The sequence below is a fragment of the Nannospalax galili genome, unplaced genomic scaffold (genome assembly GCF_000622305.1).
Source record: "Nannospalax galili isolate Female #2095 unplaced genomic scaffold, S.galili_v1.0 scaffold538, whole genome shotgun sequence".
In the NCBI taxonomy this organism is placed as follows: Eukaryota; Metazoa; Chordata; class Mammalia; order Rodentia; family Spalacidae; genus Nannospalax; species Nannospalax galili.
Genome location: NW_008343842.1, coordinates 2,673,266 through 2,696,495, shown reverse-complemented (window position 1 = coordinate 2,696,495; position 23,230 = coordinate 2,673,266). Strand labels below are relative to the sequence as shown.

The following is a 23,230-nucleotide window of genomic DNA, read 5'->3' as shown; positions in this document are numbered from 1 at the left end:
GAACTTGCTATGTGGCAGAGACTGACTTTGAACTTCAGATCCTCCTGCCTCTACTTCCCTCATGCTGGGATTATAGGCAGGTGCTGCCATGCCCAGCATAGCACAGGAGTTCTAATTTGTCTCTGAACTCAAGGCCCAATGTCTACCTTGAAAATTCAATTATAGATCATATAGATGGCCTGCTATTTCTGTCTCAAGTCTCTCTCTCTCTCTCTCTCTCTCTCCTCTCTCCTCTCTCTCGTGCTGGGACTGGACCCAGAGTTTTCAATGAACTATAACCTAGCCCCCATCTCTTTTTTTTTTTTTTTTGGTCTTTTTGAGACAGGGTCTCCCTGTAGCCCCAGCTGGCATGGAACTCACTATGTAGACCAGGCTGGCCTTGAACTCACAGACATCCACCTGCCTCTACCTCCCCAGTGCTGGGATTAAAGGCGTGCACCACCACACCTGGCTTTTTATAGCTTTTACGTTTAAATAATAGAGGGGCTGAAGAGATGGTTAGGTTCACTTCCCAGCACCCACATGGTGGCTAACAACCATCCATAATTCTAGTTCCAGGAGATCTGATGCCCTCTTCTGGCCTCCACAGGCATTGCATGCACATGGTACACTTACATACCTATAGGCAAAACACTCATACATATAAAACTAAAAAAATTTTTTTCATTAATAGATTTATGATTATAAAAAATTCAAAATGGACTAGTCATGGTGGTGCATGCACTTGGGAGGCAGAGGCAGGCAGATTTCTGTGAGTTCAAGGCCATCCTGATCCACATGGTGAGTTCCAGGCCAGCTGGGATTATAGGGAGACCCTGTCTTAAAAAGACCAAAAATATAAATAAATTTTCAAAATGAAAATCTCATTCCTGCCTCTATTGTCCATTCTTTTCTTTTTCTTTTATTTCTTTTTTATTTGTATTTATTTCTTTTTTGGTCTTTTTGAGACAGGTCTCCCTGTAGCCTCAGCTGGAAAGGAACTCACTATTTAGACCAGGCTGGCCTTGAACTCTCTGCCTCTGCCTCCTAAGTGCTGGGATTAAAGGCATGTACCACCACACCTGGCCTTTTTTGTTGTTGTTGTTGTTTTGTTTTATTTTATTTTGTGAGATGGTCTCATGTAGCCCACACAGACTGGCTTCAAATTCTCTAAGTAGAGGAGGTTAGCTCTGAACTCTGGATCCTCCTGCCCTACCTCCAGAGTGCTGGGATCAGAGAGTGTGCTCCCATACCCAGGCTCATCCTCTCAGTCCAGCAATTGAATTAGGATTTTATGTCTCTTTATGAAAGTGGAAGCAAACAGTAAGCAAAGAGGCTTTTTTTTTTCATTTTTTAAAGATTTTTTAAGAATTTTTATTTGTATGAGTGTTTTGCCTGCATGTATATATGCACACTGTGCGTGTGCAGTGCCCAAGGAGGCCAGAAGAAGGCGTCGGATCCCCTGGAACTGGAGTTACAGGGTGTACTGAGCCCTCCGATGTGGGTTCTGGGACTCAAACCTGGATCTCTGTAAACAGAGGAGCAAGCACTGTTAACCAACCACTGAGCTGTTTCTTCTGCCCTTATTCACCCTTTTTCATACAAAACAGCAAGGTCTATTTTTTCAGGCAGATTTCCTTTTTGGGGCACTTGTTTCCTGATTCATTAAGAAAGGAGATTTTGTCAGCACTCTCCGCAGTCCCTTCTCAGCAGCTGCAAAGCCCCAAGTCCCCCTGCCAGCTCTGCCTCTAGACTTTTTGAGGTTTTGTTGTTTTTTTTTTTTAAAGAAAGTAACACTTGCTCAGCTGGTTTTGTCAGTGACCTTAAATAAAAGCATTCAGGGTGTGGCTCACCGATGCTGGTCTTTAGTGATTTAAGAAAATCCAGTACACAAATGTCAGTATTTCCAAAGCAAATTAGGGAGTGGTTGCTTGCATTACAAATGAACCTTGCAAAACGATTCATTTAAGGCTTGTATTTACAAGAATGTATTTACATGCACACAACACACATATATACATCTTTTTCTTTTTAAAAATGATTTTTAAAATTTTTATGTGTATGTATAATTTGCCTGGATTTATGTAAACCCAGCACATGCATGCAGTGCCCAAGGAGACCAGAAGAGGGTGTCAGATCCCCTGGAACTAGAATTATGGATGGCACAAGTCATTATGTGGGTGCTGGGAAGCAAGAGCAGCCAGTGCTCTTAATCACTGAGCTGTCTCTCCAGCCCCTACATCTTCTTTTTTTTTTTTTTCTTGTCTTATTTTGAGACAGGGTCTCCCAGTAGCCCCAGCTGGCCTGGAACTCATGATGTAGACCAGTCTGGCCTGGAACTCACAGAGATCTGCCTGCCTCTGCCTCCCAAATGCTGGGATTAAAGGTGTGTACCACCACAGCCGGCTCCCTACATCAGTCCATGTTGGCCTGGAACTCATGACTCATGGGTGAGGTTCCTGCCTCTGCCTCCTGAGTGCTAGGATTACAACTGTATAACACCATGCCTGGCCACATATTTATTTATTAAAATAATAGTACTTATGCCAGGCGTGGTGGTGCACGCCTTTAATCCCAGCACTTGGGAGGCAGAGGCAGACAGATCTCTGTGAGTTCAAGGCCAGCCTGGTCTACATAGTGAGTTCCAAGACAGCTGAGGCTACAGGGAGACCCTGTCTCAAAAAGACAATAATAATAATAATAATAATAATAATAATAATACTTATATGTGGTACAAAATTCAAAGGCGTAAACAGTACAGACCCTCTACCTAACTGGGCTTGACCCTCTAGCCACTGGGTGGATCATGTCTAACTTCAAGGTCTTTCTTGGATAAGTCAAGGCTAGCCTGGGCTGCCAGAGACCCTATCTAAAATTAAAAAAAAAAAAAATAGTAATAAACAAAGGCCAGCTAAAAGGTCATCACATAAAAGCACCAGCTTCTAAGACTGAAGCCCTAAGTTCTATCCCTGGGACTTATAGGATGAAAGGAGAATCCTAGTTCACACACACACACACACACAGAACGAGAGTCTAAAAATGTAATTAAAACATTAACGAATATATAAAAGGGCTGGAGAGATGCTCAGCAGTTAAGAGCACTGGCTGCTCTTGCAGAAGACCAAGGTTCAATTCCCAGCACCCACATAGTGGCTGACCACTGTCCATAACTCCAGTTCCAGGGGATCCAGCACCCTCTTCTGGCTTCCACAGGCATTGCATACATGCATGTGGTATGCCTACATACATGCAGGCAAAACACACATAAAATAAAAGTAATATAAATCTTTAAGAAAGCAAGTAAGCAGGCTGAGGATGTAGCTCAGTTGGCAGAGTGCATGCCTAGCACGCACTTAGGCTCCATCTTCAGCACCACATAAATCAGGAGAGGTGGCACAGACCGACTTGTGTATCCTTATTATTCATTGACATCAGGGAGTGAACAGACAGGATCATTTTCAACGTGTGACAGCACACACACACAAAAAACAGAAGTGCAGGTGAGCATCATAAGAGGAAACATTTTCCTTAACTTTGTGTTTGCCACATGGCGCTTCTCTGTTAATACTGATAATTGATTGATCCGCTAGTTGAATGGTATTATATGATCAGACACTAGACACTCAGATAATAGCAAAAAAAAAAAATCATGATTGCTAGGCATGGTGGTGCACGCCTTTCATCCCAGCTCTCAGGAGGCAGAGGCAGGCAGATCTCTGTGAGGCCAGCCTGGTCTATGGTCTATGTAATGAGTTCTAGGTCAGCTGAGATTTACAGGGAAACCCTATCTCCAAAAAAAAAAAAAGTTATGATTTATGATTAATTTTCTCAGTAGTTTGTGCCTCAACCAAAGAAAGAATACATGAATCCAATGGATATTTTATATCCTAATTCTATACGTATTATATGTATATGGAATACGTACATATACATATGTATATGTTGGTTTAGGGGGGTCTTTTTGAGACAGGGTTGGTCTCCCTGTAGCCCCAGCTGGCTTGGCACTCACTGTGTAGACCAGGCTGGCCTTGAACTCACAGAGATCCATGTGCCTCTGTCTCCTGAGGGCTGAGACTAAAGGCATACAACACCAGAGCCAGTTTTCTTTTGTTTTTTTGGGACAGGGTCTCCCTGTAGCCCCAGCTGGCCTTGAACTCTCTATGTAGTTCAGGCTGGCCTTGAACTCACAGATATCAACCTGCCCCTGTCTCTCAAGTGCTGGGATTAAGCCTGTTCCACCTCACTAGACATACAAATATATACGTAATATATATTATATATATATATATATAAAATATTTTTTTCTTTTTCTTTCTTTTTCGGTCTTTTTGGGGCAGGGTCTCCCTGCAGCCCCAGCTGCCTGGCATTTACTATGTAGACTAGACTGGCCTCCATCTCACGGAGATCCACCTGCCTCTGCCCCCAATGTGCTGGGTTAAAGGCAGGCACATGCAGAGGCAGGCAGATCTCTGTGAGTTCAGGCCTAACCTTGTTTAATAGTGAGTTCAGACTAGGTCGACCTCATTATATGGCTGAGGATGACCTTGAACTTCTGTTCTCCTGCCTTCACTTTCCAAGTTCTGGGATCATAGGCATTGGCTGTCACACCCAGCTCTCCGTCCTTGAGACAGGACACCTCCCCACTCTGCTTCAGGCCCCTCAGATTAATCTCTGAGCTCTCTCTCTCTCTCTCTCTCTCTCTCTGTTTTTTTTGTTTGTTTGTTTTTTGTTTTTTTGAGACAGGGTCTCCTTGTAGCCATAGCTGGCTTGGAATTCACTATGTAGCTCAGACTGACCTCCAACATTCTACGTAGCCAAGGATGACTTTGAACCCCCCCGGTACTCCCCCTCCCCAAGTGCTGGGATTACAGGCATGTGCCCCCATGCCTGGCTTCTATTCCTCTCCTATGTCCCAGCCTCCAACTGTTCTCGACATCAACATCCTTCATGCAGGCTAATGGATTCATGCCTCTTGTTTGGCGACTCTGAACAGTGTGGTCGTTCACCCATCCCTTCTCCTTAAAGCACTTGGTTTACTGTCATCTTCCTGATGACAATATTTTCTACATGGTTTTGGATGGCTTAGCCAGTAATTGCCAGCTTGGGGACTGGATTTTCTTTCTGCCTTTACAAATACCTAGTTATCTCTAATGCACCCTTCTCTCAGCTCTGAGAGCCCTTCTCTGTCCCCATGATCAGTCTGCATGGCTTCTTGTGTTTGCCCAAGTAGCAGTTATCACAGATTGCAATTAGATGCACTCTAGTCAGTCTATAACCACAGGATACCCCCTGGGTTTTTCTTAAAGATGTCTTGGGATTTCTGTGGTGGCAAGACACAGGTGAGGTGGCTTTCTTCTCCTGAATGTCATTTGTGCTGCAGGTCTGGCTGCAGGGGTACTGAGAGCTTGAAGCATGCATGTGTGCTAGTTTAAAGGGCTCTGAGTGCTCCCTTCCCTTCTCTCATGGGTTGTAATTTTGCTGGGTGTCTTTCCAGACAATGTCAAAAGTAGTTATTGGAAATGATTATAGCAGCAATCCTTGGGCTGTGGGTGGAGCTCAGTGGTACTGTGTGCTAAGGATGCACAAGGTCCTGACTCTGATACCTGGAACACCACCAAAATATGCCCAAATGTCTGAGAGTATCCAGCCCTCCATACCTGGGATCAAACCCAGGGACTTGCACATGCTAGGCAAGCACTCTACCATTGAGCTATGTCCCTGACCTTGTGGTTGTTCTTTTAAATTTTATTTATTTTGATTTGATTTGATTTTGATTTTTTTTTTTTTTTTGGTCTTTTTGAGAAAGGTTCTCCCTGTAGCCCCAGCTGCCCTGGAACTCACTGTGTAGACCAGGCAGGCCTTGAACTCACAGAGATCTGCCTGCCTCTGCCTCCCAAGTGCTGAGACTATAGGCATGGGCCACCACACCCAGCTATTTATTTTTATTTTATGTGTATGAGTACTTTGCCTGCATGTAAGTGCACCACATGCCTGCAATGCCTGCAGATGTCAGAAGAGGGCGTCACATTCCCTGGAAATGGAGTTACAGATGGTTGTTAGCCACCATGTGGGTGCTGGGAACTAAACCCTGGTCAGCCAGTGCTCTTAATTGCTGAGCCATCTCTCCAGTCCCGTTTTGTTTTGTTTTGTTTTTGGAGTCAGGGTCTCTCTGTAGGGCTAGCCTGGAATCTTACAGAGATCAGTCTGCCTCTGCCTCCTGAGTGCTAGGATTAAAATATGTACTACTAAGCCCAGGCTTTGTGTGTGTGTGTGTGTGTGTGTGTGTGTGTAAGATTTTATTATTTATGAATTTCTTTGTGTCTGTGTAAGTGCATGTTCACATGTGTGTGATGGTGCTCCCTGTGCAGAAGTCAGAAGAGGGAGTTGTGAGTCCTCCTCTACCAGTCACCACCTATTCCTGTCCTCACCCACTCTAGGAGCAGGGGTTACAGGCCAGCGAGGGATACCTGGCTTGTTATGTGGGTGCTGAAGTTAGGATTCTGGACCTTACAATCATACATCAAGATTTTGTAACATCTGAACCAGATGCCCATCCAAGTTTTTGTGGGTTGTTTTTCTTTTTTTTTTAGTGTGTATGAGTGTATTGCCTGCATGTATGAGTGCACCCGTGTCGTGCAATGCTGCGGAGGTCAGAAGAGGGCTTCGGATTCCCCTGGAACTGGAGTTAAGGAATGTTCGTAGCCACCATGTGGGGTCTGGGAATTGAACCCAGGTCCTCTGCAAGAGCAGTCAGTGCTCTTAACCGCTGAGCCATCTCTCCAGCCCCTTGTTTTGTTTTTGTGGCAGAGTCTCCCTATAGCCCCAACAGGTCTGGAACTCACTATGTTAAGTTCTAGGCTGCCTTGGATTTTACTGAGTCGCCTGCCTCTGCCTCCTGAGTGCTGGGATTAAAGACATGTGCCACCATGCCCAACTTGATTTTTTTTTTTGAGACAGGACTTAGACTGGCCCAAAACCCTCTACAAATTCCACAGTGACCTCAAACTCAGAGTAATCCTACTGCCTCAGTGTTCTCAAGTGCTGAATTACAGGTATGAGCACCATACCCACTCAGCTGTGGTCTCTGTATGGCATCTCACCTAACAACCCAGGAAGACAACAGTTACCAGGGATCTCCTGGAGTCCCTTCCCTAACTCCCACCCTAGAAGACCTGGCACAGGCCTTGGAAAACCCAGACCTCTGAATTCTCCTGCCCATACCCCCTCAGTCAGGCAGGAGAAGTAGAGGGGATTCTGTGGAGTTTTGTGTGGTCTCTACAACATAAGGTCTGATCCCCACCAAGTCATGGTCCAAAAAACAGTAAAAGACTTTCTCTTTTAGCTGCATGTACATCTCTCTAAAACTGAGGCAGCAAGGTCTATTTAACCGAGTCGGGAAAGCCACAGAGAGAAGACAATCCTGGGAACGAAAGTCATCAGTTTCTGTTTCCGAATAAGCCTGGTATGGTGGCACACACCTATAAATCTCAGCACTTGGGAGTTAGAAGCAGGAAGATCAGAAGTTCAAGGTCAGCCTTGGCTACAGAGCGACTTTGAGGCTAGGCTGGACCCTGTCTAAAACAAAGTTCTAAAATAGCATAGCATCCTGACAGGGTTCTGAGGAGCTAAGGAAACACTGCTTTGGATACAGCAGATAAGTCCAGAGCTACCTGATGTCCACACAAGGAGAACAAATGAGTATAATAGGAAGAAAAAGATTTTCATTATCCCAGAAGGTAGAAACAGGGGGACATACTGGGTCTTCTTCAGTCTTGTTGAAAGGAATGTCTGGGGGAAACAGGAAAATTCTGTGATTGCTGGAGAGGGAAGGGGATGAATAATTTGTAATATTAACAAAAATAAGACACAAAAAGAAGCCTAAATGTAGCTAGCGACCAAGTCAATAATCACCCACGTAGCTCCTCTTAACAATCTAATTAGTCTAATTGCCTCCTACCATCTTTTGACCTTTCTATTCCCACAGATCCCCATTTATTATCTAAATAAAACAGCACAGTCATCCCAAACAAAAACCCACAGATAACCAGGAGAAGCCACAATTTTGAGAATCATGTTTGTTTGTAAAGCTATATTAAGATACCTCTCAGGCCAAGTGTAGTAGTGCACGCCTTTAATTCCAGCATTCTAGAGGCAGAGGTAGGTGGATCTCTGTAAGATCAAGGCCAGCCTGGTCTACATAATGAGTTCCAGGCCAGCTGGGGCTACAGAGAGACCCTGTCTCAAAAAGACCACTCCCCCCAAAAAATTAAAAACAAAGATACTTCCTTTTGCTGGGTGGGCATGGTACCACAGGTCTGTACTCCAGCATTGGGGAGGTGGAGGCAGGAGGATAAGAAGTTCAAGGTCATTCTTAGAAAGTTTGAAGCCAGCCTAAGATACTTGGGAATCTGTTTAAAGAAAATAAAAGGGTCTGGAGCGATGGCTCAGTGGTTTAGAGCACTGGCTGCAGAGGACCCAGGTTTGGTTCCCAACACCCACACAGTGACTAACAAATGTCCTTAACTCCAGTTCCAGGATATCTGACGCCCTCTTCTGGCCTCCATAGGCACTACATACATGTGGTGCACTTACATGCAAGCAAAAACACACACATAAAAATAATAAATAAGTTTTTAAAAATAAAAGAAAAAAGCTCCCTTCTTTTGAAACTCAAACCTTGGGGGCAGAACATAAGAGGTAAGGGAAAGATAAAGGATGATAAAGTAGCTCACAGCTGCTTCCTGGGGGGCGTGGGGGGAGGGCTCTGACTTTCACACCAATCCCCAGGACTAAAGTGACCAACAAGAGCTTGCTTGCAAGGGTCAGAGAACTTGCTCCCCGCCAGATGCATCCACTTGTTAAACTGGAGGTCTGCCTGCCTTTAGCTGCTTGACAAAGACTTAGGACAGTCAAATGCTCCTGGCCACACTGACATCCATGGTAGAGAGCTGGCTCCAGGGAGCCCTGCAGAATGCTCTCCCATGCCACTCGTTCTGCCTGCCTTGGTGTTTCCAGTCTCTGCTCTCTCGTTCCAGCCAGACTGCTCCCTGGAGAGAGAGCTTCAGAGAAACCAAAATAACTGGACTCCAGGGAGAGCCAGGTAGCAGAGAAGAAGGCTTAAATGAACTAACAAAGGATTTTTTTTCTAAAAATCACATTGTGATTGCAAAACCTTACTTAAAGCCAGTAGTGGTAGGGCTTCATTTGGAACAGAGATTATTAACCACAGCAATCCTGTATTGAGACCACTCAGTGAACATTGTGCTTGGCCTTTAAGTTCTTAAGTTAGTTTCCTACAATTCTTTTGTTTTCATGAGATAGGGTTTGATTATGTAGCCTTGGCTTTCCTGGACCTTGCTATGTAGACCAAAATGGGCTCTAATTTGTAGCTATCCCCTTGCCTCTGCTTCCCCAGTGCTGGGATTAAAGATGTGTACCGCCACGACTGGCCTAATTTCTTTCTTTGCACACATATGTGGGTGTTACCTGTGTGTGTGTGTGTGTGTGTATGTCTGTGTGTGTGGGTGCACATGCATTGGTCACATGCACAGAGGCCAGAAGAGACCGTTAGGTGTCCTGCTCTATCATTCTCTGCCTTAGTCCCTTGACACCAGGTCTCTCAGTGAACCTGGAGCTCACTGGCAGCCCAGCTGGCTGGCCAGGGAGCTCCTGGGATCCATTTGTCTCCTCTCCCCAACTCTGGGGTTACAGGCACATGCAAGCCACACCCCGTCTTTTTGCGAGTGGTGGGGACTGGAACTCAGGTCCTTGTGGTTGCTCTTACCCACTGAGCTATCTCTCTAGCTCCATTGCCCCTACTTCAGATATCCAAAAATCAAGTCTCCGTGTCTGTGGGTACAGCTCAGCAGCACAGCAGTCCATTAGCATGCTTGAAGCTCTGCAAACAAAGCAAAAAACTCACTGAGGGTCAAAAAAAAAGGGGCAATGCAAGGCATGGTGGTACAGGCCTGTAATCCCAGCATTTGGGAGGCAGAGTCTGAAGGATCAGGAGTTCAAGGGTTATCCTCAGCTACATAACAAGTTTGAGGCCAACCTTGGCAACATGAAACCCTATTTATTTATTTATTTTGGTTTTATGAGGCAGGGTCTCCCTGTTGCCCTAGATGGCCTGGAATTTGCTATGTAGACCAGGCTAGCCTGGATCTCATAGAGATCCACCTGCTTTTACCTCCTGAGTGCTGGGATTAAAGGTGTGCACCACCATGACCAGACCATCTTTTTTTTAAAATAGACTATCTCAAGAAAAATTTGATCAGTTTTGACTTCACACACACACACACACACACACACACACACACACACACACGTGCGCATGCATGGGCACACATGCTTGTCACACACACACACACACACACACACACACACACACACACGTGTGCATGCATGGGCACACATGCTTGCAATCCCAGCACACATGAGACAAGAAAATATAGAGTTCAAGGTTAGCATGGGCTATGAGTTCAAGGCCAACCTGGCCTACACAGTGATAATGAAACCTATCTCACAGGGAAAAAATAACTGCCAAAATATATTTCAAAGGAGCTGTACCACACAAGCAGTGTACAAGGGCTCTAATTCTTCTGCATCCTCAGCAACATTAGTGTGACTGTTTATGTTTTCACCATATTGATAGATGGACCATTTAATAATCTGAACACAAGTTGATAATCCTTGCTCAAGTCAACATCATTGGACCCTGCAAGATACTTATTTTATATTTCTTTTCTTTTTCTTCCTTTTGTTATAGTTATTTTTTAAATTTATGTGTGTGTCTGTGCATATTTGTGCAGGAGCCCAAGGAGGTCAGAAGTGGGGGTGCAGTTCCCCTGGAGCTGGAGTTATAGATGGTTGTTAGCTGCCTCGTAGGTGATGGGGACCAAACAAGGGTCCTCTGCTACAGCAGCCAGTGCTCTTAACTGCTGAGTCATCTCTCTAGCCCCCGACTCCCACTTTTCTTAATCAAGAAAATTATTTTATTTATTTTATGTGTATGTATGTTTGTGTGTGGCACCTGAGTTACCAGAGGACAACCTGAGGGACTTAGGTGGTTCTCTGCACCATGTGGGGCCTGCGATCAGGTTGTTAGGGTTGGCAGCAAGAGCCTTTTATCCACTGAACCATCTTACCAGCATCTACCCCCACCTCTACCCCCACCTCCACCCGGCCACGCCTCCTTTTTTTTAAGAGTCACTAGTCACTGTGGCCTAGATTGTCCTTGAATGCACTATGTAAGAGAGAATGACCTTGAACTTCGATCTCACAAGTGCTGAGATTACAGGTGTGTGCCTGGTTCTTATGGTCCTAGGGTTCAAACCCAGGGCCTTGTGCATGCTAGGCAAGCACATTACCAACTGACCTCCATCCCAAGGTCCTGATTTTATATTTCTAATATTATTTCTCCACTGACTGCTTGATACTCTTCATTAGCCCTTTCTCTCAGTAACTGCAATTGCATAGTTACCCTGGGTGTAGCTCCCACTGGAAAGGTAGGTTAGGTTTCCCTTTAGTCACCAATTTTCAGAGCATTGTTCTAATCCTCATACCTTTTGGCTTAGGTATGTCATTCTTGTTTTCTAAATCAGAGCTGACGGTGAAGTTCACAAAAGTGTGAAGGAGTTGCTCAAAGTCTCAATCCCAGCCAACAACCAAACATTCTGATGACTTCCTTCCCTCTAAAATAAGAGCTCTTGGGCTGGCAAGATGGAGTAGCAGGTAGAGGTGCTTGCTGCCAAACTTAATGACATGACTTTGATCCCTGGAACCCGCCTAAAAGTGGAAAGTGAGAACTGACTCCCAAAGTTGTCCTCTGAACTCCACACAAGTGCCATGGCATGTGCGATGTGCCACACCCCCACATACAAGTAAATAAATGCTCATTTAAATTTTTCTTTAAAAGAGGGTTGGACTGGGAGTGATAGCACCTGCTTTTGGTAGAGGTGCTTGCTGCCAAACTTAATGACATGACTTTGATCCCTGGAACCCACCTAAAAGTGGAAAGTGAGAGCTGACTCCCAAAGTTGTCCTCTGAACTCCACACAAGTGCCATGGCAAGTGCGATGTACCACACCCCCACATACAAGTAAATAAATGTTCATTTAAATTTTTCTTAAAAAGAGGGTTGGACTGGGAGTGATAGCACCTGCTTTTGATCCCAGCACTGCGGAGGCAGAGGCAGGAGGATCTCTCTGAGTTCAAGGCCAACCTGGTCTACATAGTGAGTTCCAGGTCTGCTGGGGCTACAGAGAGACCCTGTCTCAAACAAAAAAAAGTTCCTTTTAATTTGAACCAGGGATTCTCAGTAAGGCCATGGGAAAAGGGAACTGGGGAGAGGCTATGCTGGAACACCACCAGCAGGGGTGAGAACTGTCCATAACTCCAGTTCCAGGGGATCCAACAGCCTCTTCTGTGCTCCTTGAGCACTGCACGACATGGGTACGCTTACTTACATGCAGGCATAACATTCATACACATTAAAAAAAAAAAAAAGCATACCTCCTTTTGCAGGAAGGACGTGGTGCCATAGGTCCATACTCGGGTAAGTAATATCTCAATACAATTTTAAAAATCCAAATGAAGTACATAAAAAAATAATAAAAATAATAAAATATTTTAAAAAGAATGTCCCCTTCATTGTTGGCAAGGCCTTTACTATCTTCTGTCTCCCAGATGGTTGTGTTGCTCTTTCGCAGCAGCTACTGATACAAGGCAGAACTGAACATTGTACACAAACAACCTTTACTATGAATTTACCCTTTCATGACTTCTGGTTGCCTTTTTTCATTTATCAGAACTAATTAGGATAAAATATTTTAAAAAGAATGTCCCCTTCATTGTTGGCAAGGCCTTTACTATCTTCTGTCTCCCAGATGGTTGTGTTGCTCTTTCGCAGCAGCTACTGATACAAGGCAGAACTGAACATTGTACACAAACAACCTTTACTATGAATTTACCCTTTCATGACTTCTGGTTGCCTTTTTTCATTTATCAGAACTAATTAGGAATGACCTCCTAGGAACTTTTCTAAATAAGAACAGTGAGAGAAAAAAACAACCCAGGAATCTGAAAGGGGGATTAGGAGGAGTCAGACTTGAGGGAGCCGAATCCAGGATGAGCTACACTCAGCTGGACTGCTCTGGGGTCAGAGGGAGCACTTCCAACAGTCAAACTGAAGGCTGGAGAGACGGCTCTGTAGTTAAGAGCACTGACTGCTCTTGCACAGGACCCCGGGTTCTGTTCTCAGCACCCACATGGTGACAAATAACTGTCTGTAACTCCAGTTCCAGGGGATCCAACACCCTCTTCTGACCTCCACAGGCATTGCATGACGGGTGCACTTACACACATGCAGGCAAAACACACATACACATAAAATAAAAATAAAAACAAAACAAAGCAGTCAAATGCTGCTGTTTGTTGGTATCGAGTTGCTCTGTGAGGTTCACCACACCCCAGTGCCCATTCTACCCAGGATTCGGGCTGAACCATGGCTAAAGGTTTTGAATAGCTCCCCTGGGTGCAGACACAAACAGGATGGGATTCTAACTGGTGTGACTGGAGTACTGGTTTACTAGGGCTTTGCTGGAATGAAGTGTCTGACAGAACAGCTTAAGGGAGGGAGGATTTACTTTGGCTTGCAGTTTTGGAGGGTTCAGTCCATGGTCACTAGCTTCATGTTTCTGGGCTGTGGTAGGCAGAGCATCCTGGCAGTGAGTGTGTGTGTTAGTGTGTGTTAGGGTTAGCGTGTGTCTTCACAGCAGACAGCAGGCAGAGGAAAAGAATGCTGGTGACTGCTAGAGTTTTCCCTTTCCTCTTTTAACTATTCCATCTGAGTCTGAAGTCCACAGGATGGTCAGCGCCACCACCTTCAGGGGATCTTCTTCCTCAGCGAATCTCTAGAACTATGTTCACAGACAGCCAGAGGCAGGCCTCACCAATCCCTTAAGTGATTTTTTAATAACTTTTTTGTTTATGTATATTTTCATTTTATTTGTATGAATATTTTGCCTGCATGTATGTAAGTGCACTCATGCATGCAAAGCCCACAGAGGCCAAAAGAGGGAGTCAGATCTCCTGGAACTGGAGTTACAGATGGTTGTTAGCCGCCATGTGGGTGCTGGGAACTGAACCCAGGTCTTCTGCAATAGCACCACCTGGCCTAGTTCTCTCTTCTTTTGAAAAAATTTTTGGAATGGGGTGTGGTAGGAGACACACCTTCACGCCTTTACACCCAGCAGTTAGGAGGCAAAGACAGGCAGATCTCTGTGAGTTGGAGAGCAGCCTGGTCTACATAGCAGTTTCAGGCCAGGTGGGGCTACAGGCAGACCCTGTCTCAAAACACAAACAACCCCCCCCCAAAAAAAAACAAAAAGAAGAAAAAGAAAAAATTTTGGGGAGGTCTCATGCAGCCCAAATTGGCCTCTAACTTGATATGCAGCTAAGGATGACAGGTATTGAACTCTGATCCCCTTCCTCAACCCTTCAAGGACTAGGATTGCAGGCAAGTACCACAATACTCACCTTTTTGTTGCTGGTATGTTTGCATGTATTTGAGACAGACTCTTCATATGTAGCCCAGGGTAGCTTTGACGTTGGGAGAGATCATGTTATCTTGGTGGTTAATTTTCATTGTTAAATGACTGGATTTGGAATCATTTGGAACTGGGAAGGTAGCTCACTGGTAGATCTCATGTCTACCATGTAACAAGAGTCCTAATTCACTTTTCAGTGCCATTAAAAAAATATATCTTGGGCTGGACTTGGTGATACACGCCTTTAGTCCCAGCACTTGGGAGGCAGAGGCATGTGGATCTCTGTGAGTTCAAGGCCAGCCTTGTCTACATAGTGAATTCCAGGACAGGAATTCTGGGGCTACAGGGGGGCCCTGTCTCAAAAAAATTAAAAAAAAAAAAAAAAGAGAGAGAGACAGAGAGAAATAAGCTGAGTGTGGTGGCGCACACCTTTAGTACCAGCATTTGGGAGGCAGTGGCAGGTAGATCAAGGTCAACCTGATCTACATAGTGAGTATTCAGGCCAGCAGGGGCCATATGGAGACCCTGTCTCAAAAAGACCAAAGATGTAAGAGAGAGAGAGAGAGAGAGAGAGAGAGAGAGAGAGAGAGAGAGAGAGAAATAAATATATGGCTCAGCATGAGAAAGCCCCAGCCAAAGACTGAGGTCCTGGAGCAGGCAAAGTCCCTCATCAACAGAGGCTTCCAGGCAGCCAGGAAGAGACAGGAAGAGACTCCCTAAACTAGCAGGCAGTGGGGGAAGGCAAGGTGAAGGGCACTGAGCGACACAGGCAGAGAGCTGGGAGTTGGAGAAGCTGGGAGGGAGCAACAGGCATTCCAGAAGAGAGGCACAGGCTGAAGAGCCACAGGGAGGAAGGTGAGGCCCCAGTGCTGGGCCTCAGATGTAGCAAGGCCTGGGTTCAGGTACCTGACTATGGGGGGTAAGAGCAAAGCTGGTTCTGGGAGGAGTCTGAGCTCTGTGACCTTGGGCAAGTGACTTAACCTTTGAGCCTCAATTTCTTCATCCATTAAAGGGACATAGTAAGTGCTGGTGAGATGGCTCAGCAGGTTAAGGCACTTACCACCAACCCTGAGGACTGAGTTCCATCCCCAGAACCCACACAGTGGAAGGAGAGAGCTGAATACTGCAAGCTTTCCTCTGACCTACACATTCCTCCCTTACCACGAGTCTTAAAGGCAACACAGCTGCTCAACCATGGAGTGGCATCTGCAAATTTGAAACAGAAGGATTTGCAAGTATTTGTTTCCCATATTTTGTTAAAGTTAGGGGATACACACACACACACACACACACACACACACACACACACACCCCTATACACCAGCAAGATGGCTTGGGCATGGCAGGGCACACCTTTCATCCCAGCACTCAGGAGGCAGAAACAGGCAGGTTTCTTTGAGTTCCACCCTGGTCTAGTGAGTTCCAGGGCACTAGGGCTACATCATAATGACCCCATCTCAAAAAAAAAAAAAAAAAAAAAAAAAGGCATAAAAGTAAAAAAACTGAAATAAGAGCTTCTATATCAGAGTGTTTAAAAGTTTAATAATGCTGTGTGTGCATATGTGCTTGTGTTTGCATGCATGCATGTATTATGTATAGATTCCTAGCACTACTCCTTCCTGAAAAAAAAAAAGAAAAACAAAGGCTTTGAATCACGCTTGTTGTGGGGTTGAGGTTGCTTCTGCCTCATGAGTGCTGAGGTTACAGATGTATGCTACCACACCTCAACTCCTGAGCTGAAGCATCCCTCCTGCCTCAGCCTCCCAAGTAATTGGAACTAAAGACGCACACCAGGGACAGAGTTTGAAGCAGGTGTGTGTGTGTGTGTGTGTAGTGTTTTGCCTGCATGTATGTAAGTGTACCACATGTATGGAATGCCCATGGAGACAGAAGAACTAAAATGAACCCAGGTCCTCTGCAAGAGCAGCCAGTGCTCTTCACCGCTGAGCCATCTCTCCAGTTCCAAGGGATCCAAAGCTCTCTTTCTGGCCTCCATGGGCATTGCACACATGGGTGCACTTGCATACATGCAGGTAAAACACTCATATACATAAAATAAAAATAAATCATAAAGAAGACATTGGTGTCTTAGCTCTAGAACCTTGGGGATGAAGGAAAGAAAGACAGACTTACTGGAGCTGAATCAAAACAAGTATCTTTCAAAACACGGAACTAAGCACCGGCGGAAACCAGACATGAGCACTCTGCCCTCTTCAGTTGCTTCTTGTAGTTGCCTCTGAGGTCGGACCTGCTCCCTTGTGGGCAATTTCCAAGGCAGGAGACGGGACTATTGAACAGAGTTTGCACTCCTCAGTTCTAAGAGCAATCCTTTTCGTCACCCTGGCTCCCCTTCTAGGCTTCTCACTAGAACTGAGAACGAAATAAAGCTACACAAGGCAGGCACCAGGGTCACCACCAGGAGGGAGGAGAGCTGAAATCAAAAGAAGAGAAAGTCTTGGGGACTCCAGAACTGAGCAGCCTCAGGGGGATGCTCTTGGGGTTCTCTACGGGAATGGGACAGGAAAGGGGATGGGGGAGTGCAGTGAGGTTGAAGGGTTGAAGACCTATTTCTTTTTCTTTTTTCTTTTTCTTTCTTTTTTTCCTTCGGTCTTTTGAGACAGGGTCTCCCTGTAGCCCCAGCTGGCCTGGAACTCACTATGTAGACCAGGCTGGCCTTGAACTCACAGAGATCTGCCTGCCTCTGCCTCCTGAGTGCTGGAACTAAACGCATGCCCCACCACATTCAGCCTGAAGATCTATTTCTGAACATCACTGCTTTCTGCTTCCCACGTGGTCAGAAGGTTCTGGAACCAGGCTTGGGATCTGACTATCAGCCCCATCCTTTCCAGGCTGTTCCTTAACTTTGCTTACGGTTAGTTCATTTGGTCTCTCCATCCTGGTTTCCATTTGTTTCAAGAGTAACTACATTTTATAGGTCAAGTAAATCCCAGGTAAAAATTCCAGAGGAATAAAATTATAGGTCAAGTAAATTCTGGGTAAAGATCAGTTGTGTGTGGAGGGGAGAGGAGGAGGGAGGGTAGTCGCATATAGGGAAATGTGGTATGTGGGGGCAGATATCAGGAAAGTGGAATTACCCAAAAGAACCCAGAAAACAGACTTCAGACACCAGATCAGGAGAAATCAATTAACTGTCAATGAAAAGAACAATTTCAACTAAAAAAATTTTGACTTATTTTTATTTTATGTGTATGTGTCTTCTACCTGCATGTATGTAAGTACACTCATGTATGCAGTGCTTACAGAGGTCAAAAGAGGGCATTGGATCCCCTGGAACTGGAGTTACAGTGTTAACTGCCATGTGGGTGCTGGGAACTGAACCTGGGTCCTCTGTGAGAGTAACCAGTGCTCTTAACTGCTGAACCATCTCTCCAGCCCTATCAATTGAAATTTTTTTTTGTCCTTTTTTTTCAGTATTTTTGAGACAGGGTCTCCCTGTAGCCCCAGCTGTCCTGGAACTCACTATGTAGCTGGAACTCACAGAGATCCGTCTGCCTCCCAAGTGCTGGGATTAAAAGCATGCACCACTACGCCTGGCCAATTGAAAAAATTTAAAATATTTTATTTATTATTAATTTGTTTTGGTCTTTTAGAGACAGGGTCTCCTTGTAGCCCCAGCTGGCCTGGAACTCACTGTGTAGACCAGGCTAATCTTGAACTCACATAGATCTACCTGCCTCTGCTTCCAGAGCTCTGGGATTAAAGGTGTGTGCCACCATGCCCAGCTCTTATTATTTTTAATTTACATGTAAATTAATGCTTGGCCTGAAAGTATGTAAGTGTTCTACATGTGTACAGTGCCCATGGAGACCAGAAGATAGCACTGGATTCTCAGGAACCTGAGTTATGGGTGGTTGTTAGCCACCATATGGGTGCTGGGAACCAAACCCTGGTTCTCTGGAAGAGCAGCCAGTGCTCCAAACTGCTAAGCCATCTCTCCAGCATTGAAAAATGTTTAATTAAATCATATTTTAAATATTTTTGTTCTCTACTTCAGTTCAAGGACCTTTATATTATCATTTAAACAGAATAAGAGGGGCTGAGATGTGGCTCAGTGGAGGATACTGTGCTTAGCATATGTGAGGCCCTGAGTTCAACACCAGCACCACCCCAAAATAAACTCACAGATAAATGAATAGCTAAGTAGACAGACTGGCAGAAAATTAGACCAGACAAAGCCAGGTGTGGTGGTACACTCCTTTGATCCCACAGTCAGGAGGTTAAAGCAAGAGGCTCAGGAATTGAAGGCCAGCCTTGGCTACATAGCAAGTTTGAAGTCAGCTTGAGCTATATGAGTCTGTCTATAAACAAACAAACAAATAAATGGAGTGCACCTGGATCCTGCCCCCAGAGTTCTGCCTTACCTACAGTTTCATTTGCTGTGGTTTCTGGTCCATAAATAGTAAATGGAAAATTCTAGAAATAATGCAGAAGTTTTGAATTGGGCTTCATTTTGAACACATACTGAAATCTCCTTACACCATCTCACTTTGGATATGCAAGATCCTTCGGTCCAGTGTTCAGAGCTACATATCTACACTGTGTCCCACGCCTGCCTGTCAGTGACTTGTTTGTAGCTTGCTTGTTCTTGGGTAACCCTTATTTTCCCAACTTAAGGAAATAAGAAAAAAATGTTATGTTGAGGTTACTAAGACACAGAATAAGAATGAATCTCTCAGCTGGTGTGATGGTGCTCCTCTTTAATCCCAGCACTCCAGAGGCAGAGGCAGGCAGAGCTCTGAGCTCAAGGCCAGCCTGGGAAAAGAAGAATGAATCTCAATCCTCTCTCTCTCTCTCTCTCTCTTTCTCTCTCTCTCTGTCTCTCCCTTCCCCTGTATTAGAAATTGAACCCGGGGGTCTGGAGAGATGGCTCTTTGGTTAAGAGCACTGGCTGCTCTTGCAGAGGACCTGGGTTCGATTCCCAAGACCTACATGGCAACTAACAACCATCCATAATTCCAGCTCCATGGGATCAGATGCCCTCCTCTAGCCTCCATAGGCCTTATACCACATGCAGGTATAGTACTCATAGACATAAAATATAAATAAATAAAAATTTTAAAAATATTTTATTTTTTATTTATTTTATGTGTATGAGTGTTTGCCTGCATGTATGTATGTGCCCCCATGCTGTGCAATGCCCATGGAGGTCAGAAGAGGGTGTTGGATCCCCTGGAACTAGAGTTATGGACAGTTGTTAGCCACCATGTGCATGCTGAGAATGGAACCTGGGTCCTCTATACGAGCATCCAGTGCTCTTAACTGCTGAGCCATCTCTCTAGCCCCAATAAATAAAACTTTTTAAAAGAAAGAAGCCGGGCATGGTGGCACACTCCTGTAGTCCCAGAACTTGGGAGGCACAGGCAGGCGGATCTCTGTGGGTTCGAGGCCAGCCTGTTCTCTTGGTGAATCCAGGACATCTGGGGCTACAGGGAGACTGTCTCAAAAAGACCAAAAAAAGAAAAAAAAAAAAAAAAAACACCACAAAACACCCAGGGTCTCAGTCAAGCATGGTGGTACATGTTTTTAATCCAGGCTCATGGGAGGCAGAGGCAGGCAGACCTCTGTGAGATCTAGGCCAGTCTGGCCCACATAGTGAGTTCCAGAGCAACTGGGACTACAGGAAGATTCTGTCTCAAGAAAAAGAGAAAAGTATCTCATGTAGCTCAGGCTGGCCTTGAACCTCCCAAATTCTGGGAGTATAGGCATGCACCACCATACTCATAAAATGGGTATTTTGTAGAATTCCTAGCTTGGGCTTCCATAAAGAACACCATAACATACGTATCACTGATGGCCTAAACAAAAGAAATTTCTCCTGGTTCTGCATGCAGGAAGTCTGAAATCAAGGTACTAGAATGGTCAGCTTCTGAGGAGGGCAACTTCTCTATGAGGGAATCTCTGGAGTCTCTGTATAAGGGCACTTAATCCCGTTCTTGATGGCTCTACCCTCCTGACCTAATAACCCCCAAAGGTGCAAACTCCCAGTACCATCACATTGCATGTAAAGTTGTCAGTACTGTATATAAATAGCAGAGGAATACAAACATTACATCCAGAGCACTTATCAATAAAACCTTGTCTACCCCTATTCTGGCTTCAGCTGCAGTGGCTGCCACCTCCTCCCCATCCCCTCCTTCCTCTTCCTCCTCCTCCCCCTCCCCTTCTCCTTTCCTGTTCCTCCTCCCCCTCCCCCTCCCCCCTCCTCCTCTTCCCTTCCTCTAATTTACCACAGGAACTTTAGACATGCTATATGCCTCCTTCCAGAGACTGTCTCCCTCCCAAAAATATTTCCCTTATCACTTACTTTTTGCTTAATTACCACTTCCTTTGGGAAGTCAGCCATGGTCCGCTTAATCAGGCCAATCTCTCCTTTTGCTGTTTTTGTTTTAAAATGCTAGGGATTAAACTAAAGATCTAACACATTAGCCTGGGCAAGCCCTTCTACCACTGGGCTATATCCCCAATACTTTTTACTTGATTTCGAGATAGGAACTATATAGCCCAGGCTGGCCTAAAACTTGATATGTAACTGATGCTGGCCTTGAACTCCTGATTCTTCTGCCTCTACTTCCCAAGTGGTGGGACTACAGGTGTGTGACTCCATACCTGGCTTCCTATTTGTTCTTTAAGGCACTGTGCTACATAGCTTTAGTGTCAACTTGACACACCTGGGTTGAGGGACCCTCAACTGGGAAATTGCCTCCATTGGACTGGCCTGTGGCCATGTCTGAGGGGCGTCTTCTTGATTGTTGAGTGATGTGGGAGAGCCCAGACCACTGTGGGTGGTGCCTGTGTTGGATAAGAGAGCAGACTGAGCAGAGGCCAGGGGAGCAAGCCAGTAAGCAGCGATCCTCCATGGCCTGTGCTCCAGCTCCTGCCTCCAGGTTCCTGCCCTGAGTTCCTCCTACCTTGGGCTCCCTGATGAGCTGTGACCTGGGAGATGCAAGACAAATAAACCCTTTCCTCTCCAAGTTGGTATTGGTCAGAGTGTTTTGTCACAGCAATGGAGAAACAAAACTAGGACAGGCACTAAAAACCTCTTCCATTTTCCACTAGACTGATTCCACAATAACCTGTATGACCTTTTGACTGATACCTCTCTACTGTAGCTTAGCCTAAGACAGTGGGCTGAGGCTCTCTTCTAATTCACCATTTTCTCTCTCTTTTTTTAAAATATTTTATTTATTATTTTTATTTTATGTGTATGTGTGTCTTGCCTGCATGTAGGTAAGTGCACCTGTGTTGTGCAATGCCCCCGGAGGTCAGAAGAGGCTGTCAGATTCCCTGGGACTGGAGTTATGAACCGTTGTTAGCTGCCTTGTGGGTGCTGGGATTCGAACCAGGGTCTTCTGCAAGAACAACCAGTGTTCTCTACTGCTAAGCCATCTCTCCAGCCCCTCCATTTTCTCCTTCAAATGCATCTCAGGGTTTGGGAAATATAATGTACTAACAAATACTTCTTAAATTAATGATTGTTAACTCTGGAACATAGTCCAGAAAACAGTGCTTAAAGATGTCATGTAAAAACACAGCATGGGGGCTGGAGAGATGGCTCAGTTGTTAAGAGCATGGCTGCTCTTAAAGTGAACCTAGATCAGTTCCAAGCACCCACCTGGTAGCTAACAACCATCTGTAACTCCAGTTCCAGGGGATCTAATGCCCTCTTCTGACCTTGGCAGGCACTGCATGTACATGGTCCACTTATACTTGTGCAAGCAATACACTCATATACATAAAATGTAAATAATAGGGTTGGAGAGATGGTTCAGCAGTTAAGAGCACTGGCTGCTTTTGGAGATGACCCAGGTTCAGTTCCTAGCACCCACATGGCAGCTAACAACCATCTGTAACCCCAGCTACAGGGGATCTGATGCCCTCTTCTGGCCTCTGTAAGCATTGCACATGCATGGTGCACTTACATGCATATAGGCAAAACACTCATACATACAAACTAAATTAAATAAATCAAAATATGTATAAATGCATTTTTTTTTTGCCTTTTTGAGACAGAGTCTCCCTGTAGCCCCAGCTGTCCTGGAACTCACTATGTAGACCAGGCTGGCCTCGAACTCACAGAGATCCACCTGCCTCTGCCTCCCAAGTGCTGGAATTAAAGGCGTGCGCCACCACGCCTGGCTTTATAAATGCATTTTAAAAAAATTAAAAACTACATGCTACAACACAGATGAACCTTGGAGCATTATACTACATGAAATAAGGCAATCAGAAAAAGATAAGGATCCCACATATATGAGGAACTTTATTAACAGAACAGTGATTGTTTACAGCTGTAGAGGGGAGGGAGGGAGACTAATGGTTTAATGCACATAAGAGTTTAATTTCACAAGATGCAAAGTAGGTAGATAGATGGCCATGAAGGGTGCACGGATTTTTTTTTTTTTCTGTGGTGTTGGGGGTTGAACTGAGGGTATCATGAATGTTAGACAAATTCTCTGCCATTGAGCTACACCCTGAGCCTTGAATGTGTTTAAAACACTGCAGTCTACACTCACAAATGGTTACAAATGGGAAGAAAAGTTATGGAAAGATGGAAACTAGAATTCCCATTCCCTGAGTGGAGGAAAATTAAAGTGCTGTCATTGTTCAATATTCATTACACTCCACGCAATTGAATGGAAATCCAGTAAGAAGTCAATTATCTAAAATTAAGATTTTAAACC

The 23,230-nt window shown here is 45.0% G+C and overlaps 1 long non-coding RNA gene across 1 annotated transcript; it reads right to left on the bottom strand.

Moving 5' to 3' along the window:
- Positions 1–1,475: 1,475 nt before the first annotated feature.
- On the bottom strand, positions 1,476–16,719 carry LOC115071540. Its single transcript, XR_003850631.1, has 3 exons — positions 16,662–16,719; positions 9,764–9,877; positions 1,476–1,507 (listed from the first exon to the last, which is right to left on the bottom strand). It is a non-coding gene; the product is annotated as an uncharacterized LOC115071540 (long non-coding RNA).
- Positions 16,720–23,230: the final 6,511 nt, after the last annotated feature.